This window comes from Cynara cardunculus (assembly GCF_001531365.2).
Source record: "Cynara cardunculus var. scolymus isolate 2C chromosome LG 2, CcrdV1, whole genome shotgun sequence".
NCBI classification, from domain to species: Eukaryota; Viridiplantae; Streptophyta; class Magnoliopsida; order Asterales; family Asteraceae; genus Cynara; species Cynara cardunculus.
Window position 1 is genome coordinate 31,809,509 of NC_037529.1, and position 4,772 is coordinate 31,814,280.

Below are 4,772 nucleotides of genomic sequence, written 5' to 3' on the forward strand. Positions count from 1 at the left end.
ATGGGGGGGAATGTTGGGACTTCCGCCTCATCGTTCCCTCGAGCCGATCAAATCCGTGATTCTTAAACCCAACACTCCTGTAGCAATGCAGGAGCATCCCACATCGGTGAGGCTAGGGGGATTCGTCTTCCTTATAAGGAAGGGGGGATCTTACTCTTACCAGTGACGCATTTTAAAGCCGTGAGGGGTTGTTGCCGGGAGGGGCAGCCCAAAGCGGACAATATCATGTGGGCGGTTCCCTAGTATCGGTCCAACAATGTCCTCCACTTGCTTATGTGCAAGATATCAAGCTGAACCTAAGGAACCCCATCTGATCGTTGTCAAACGCATATTCAGATATCTTAAGGGAACTCCTAGTATTGGTCTTTGGTACCCTAAAGGTCCACATTTTGACCTTATTGGTTATTCGGATAGTGATTTTGCAGGTTGCAAAATTGATAGGTAAAGCACCACTGGAGGCTATTAGCTTCTAGGTGGTAAATTGGTGAGCTGGACATGCAAAAAGCAAAATTCAGTGTCCACATTAATAGCTGAAGCTGAATATGTAGTCGTTGGTAGCTGCTGTGCCCAAATTCTTTAGATGAAAAATCAGCTACTGGACTACGATCTTCAATTTTCAAAGATTCCTATTTATTGTGATAGCACCAGTGCTATTGCTATTGCTAAGAACCATATACTTCACTCCAAGACCAAACATATTGAGATCCGATATCATTTTATCATAGATCATGTTATAAATGGTGATATTGAACTTCACTTCGTTCCAACTGAGTATGAACTCGCTGACCTTTTCACCAAGCCTCTTGATGAGACAAGATTTAATATATTGATCAGCGAATTGGGTATGTTGAGCACTAAAGTGAACTTTGGTATGTCAACACTCCGATCAGTTCTTCGCCTTCCCAAAAGTCCCTTTGACAGCAAACCCTCCACCGCCGAGATCATCAATTTTCTTGATGCCATTGGCTACAAGTGGCCAATGAAGAAGGACTCCAACACCCCTCTGAAGTCCTTGACAAAGATTGAGAAGAACAGGATGTCAGCTATCTTGCAATACTTGTTTTCTCATTTCATCCAGTGCATGGGTGGAAAAACTGGAGGTCAGGACCAGGCCTCTAGGATCGCCTTGATCATGGGCGTATCTGCGATTCAACGTCGTAATATAAATTATGATGCGGTCATTTTCGATGACCAGGTGCTCAAGCTGAACAAGCGCCAGCGAGAAAAGGTGGTGCCTTTCACCAGGTTTCTATCGATGGTGTTCTCCAAGATCTTTAAAGATCTTCACCCTAAAGAAGGAAACCTTCCGATTTTCAAGCTTAGATCCAGGATTTTGGATCATAAGCTGAGGGACAGTGATGTGGCACATTCTTCCATTATGTCCATCACTACCTCTTCTCCTCAAGTGGCCATGACAAGGGAAACCCCCCCCGCGTCTAGCCAAGCCACCAAAACCCCTTTAAAACGACCCTCTCAACCAATTCTTGGTTCTCCTCAGAGAGCCAAGAAGTCCAAAAAGGGGACAACCACGTCACTAGTTGGGGCCTCTCAAAAGTCTTCAGTTATTGAAACWAGCCTTATCCTCGAGGCATCTTCTGCTCACCCACCCAACTCTTCAGTGATTTCTCCCATCACTGTCGTATCAGTGGTACCTTCACCAACCACTTCGGTGACCCAAATCACTGAAAGTGTGCATATCAGCGACGCCACCGCTGAACACCCACGTCTCTTGTCAACCATTTACTCTTATCCTCTTTCCTTGGTCTTTACACATGTCCATGATGTATCAGCGATTGTCCTTCCTGATACTGAGACACACACCATTAGACGTGAGGTTGCTCCTCTCGATGCTCCTCTGCATACGGATGTCCATTCTATCGAGGACATCTTTGCTCACGCCAATGACAATCCTTTAGATTTCACTAATGGCCCCTTAGGTATTCCATCTTCCTACCCTTTCTTTTCTTCTAACCTTGAGCCTTCTACTCACACTTCTTCTTTTTCAGGTCCTTCTTTGATGCATCAATCTGATGCTCAGGAAGTGGAAGAGGAAGAAAGAGGGAAAGATGATGGAGGAGAAAGAGAGAAAGATGATGGAGGAGATGAAGAGATTGATGATGCCTATGATATGGCATCTGACATCAAACTTCTCCTTTCAGTCGTTGACACTCTCCTCTGCAGGATCAACGAAGTCCACCATGAGATGCCCCACCAAAGTGATCTTGATGCGAATTTCCTTGCCATCCAGGCAGACGTTCTAGAAGACTGGCCATCTTCAACAGATCCTGGATGTTGTTCGTCAACCAGCTCCAGTGATCCCTCCTTTTTCTGCCAGTGATTGCGCCCAGCTCCATAAGACACGTGAGGCAACGACAACTCTAGCCAGTGCTTTGCAAAGGCTAGAGGATATAATGGTTTTCCAGCGTTAGCGCTTGGACGAACTCTCTGGCCAATTCTCTCAAGTCTTAGCCAGAGAGGGGGAGATGAGGTCCAACGCAGGTGAATCATCTAATGTTGTGCTTACTCATTCTCAGGCTGTTGGTCCAGTATCAGCTACAACTATAGTTGAAGCTGAGGCTCCTAGAGCTAAGCAGTTGTTGCTCCTGTAATCCCATCCACCAAAGTTGTTTTAGCTGAGGTTGTCGATGCCATCCTTAGGGATGATGCCCATACCATCACTGCTACTGGTGATGATGATGATGATGAAAATGAAGATGATGATGATAATGACGATGATGAACCTACCATTCCAGACACCAGAAATGATCTAGATGGCCCGACGACGATGATGATGAAGATGACTTTACCATCAAATTCCAGAAGCCATCAACCATCACCAAAGGTGTTACACTCAGGGATTCCACATCCCAGAGGGAGCAAAGGCAAGATGAATCAACTTCATCAAAGAACCAGGACCCTAAGTCGAAAGGCAAGGCGGTTGCTGAAGAAGGAAACTTGAAGATATTGTTCAATATCCCTCAACAACCTTTGTTTGAAGACTCTACCTCTCAGGTAGTGATTACTTCAAAATATCAACTTCATATTCTAACAACAACCTGCAGTCGACTGGAGCGGGTACCTGATCAACCCATCTCTTATGCTCCTACAAACCAGCAGATGTCTCAGCTGAAGGAGTCACTCGGCCAGAGTAGAGTAAAAATCCCTCTTCGTACCTCTAGTGGTTGTGAGTTTGACTTCTTATCTGAAGCTGAAAGACTCGAGCCATTAAGGGTTGAAGAAGAGCTAGAGCTTCAAAAGAAGCAGACTGAAGACAGCTTGAAGCTGGCCAAGTCACTAGCTGAAAAAGTCCTTCCAAAGAAAAAGTCCAAGAAAACGGTGAACGCTGTCCAAGCCCAGGCTAAACTTCTTTCGAATGCAGAAGTGGAGCATGAGAAGAATCTGAAGCTGGTGGAAAAGGACAAGTGATGGAGCGAAGCCAAGCTGAAAAAGAGAATCAGTCCCCGCCCGATTATCAGAGTCAGCATCAGCGGACGTTCTAAAGACGGTGGAATGCTGGTCTCAATGCTCATCACCGGGGACAATCTTGATGTCGTTACCGAGTATCCTTCCTACCTAGGCCATTATGGATTCATCGAATCGATGGAGATCAAACAAGCCATTCAGCAATCCAAGTCGAGACACAAGACACTTATCGAGGACACCATCAGCGAGCTTATCAAAAGGATATCCAGGTATGTCAAGGTCCCTGACAGGCCAACTCTGAAGAAGGGTGGGAAGAAAAAACTCAAGCTCTCTGATCCTAATGATGGACCATTCCTAAGGAACGAACATGAAACAAGGTTCTCCTTAGATGAAGTCCTGAAGGGTCATAAGAGCACAAACATTTCTATGCTGAATCTTGACTTGCCAGATAAGGGTCCCTATACACCCAACTCTGTGTATTTTAAACCTGAGTTAGGAGTTATATTCCTTGACTATGAAGGTGAAGTCATATTTCAGAGAATGTCAGAGCTACATCTATATCCAATGGATCATTTGGTTTATCTTTTGCTCTGGATAGATGATAGAATGCCTGAAAAAGCTGTAGATCTGAAGATACGAAAGGAATTCCTACATCGAAGAAAACTTGGTGAAAATGTACATGGATACATAGATCTAAGAACTCTAGAATAGTTTCTCTTTGTAACAACAATCCACTTTTCCTTGTAACTTCATGTACTATGTCTACTTTCAGTGATTGTACTTATATTTTGTAAGTTCTGGACATCTACTGTAATACTTGTAATATTTCCTATGATTAATAAAGTGAGTATTCCATGTACTTCACTGAAAAAAATCCCTGAAAAAAGTAATAGGGACACAAGTTTATGAGTTCCGATGTTACTTTTCACATTCGCTGACAATCTAAGTCAGTGAATAAGCTTTCAGTTTCAGTTTCCGTTTCCGTACTTGCAATTTTCTTATATATAACTTAATGAAAATTTTCAAGCTGAGACTGGTTAACTGAAAAAGATCCCAAATAGTGAAAAAGGGAGATGTATTTTATATGTAACTTTTCCTTACTATTATTTGATAAGATAACCTTCTTTATGTTATCTTGTTGTCATCAAATAAGGGGAGATTGTTAATCCTCTCTCTCAGTGATTTGATGATAATCCCTTTTCATTATACATTGTATTTATGTTTCTGTATTTTCATTTCCAGCGATCTTCACTGAGTATGTTCAGTGATCGCTGAAGAACCTACACTGTAATCCTATTAGAGACAGCAATACTTCAAGAAGACAACACTCACACCAAAGAACCTTCAGC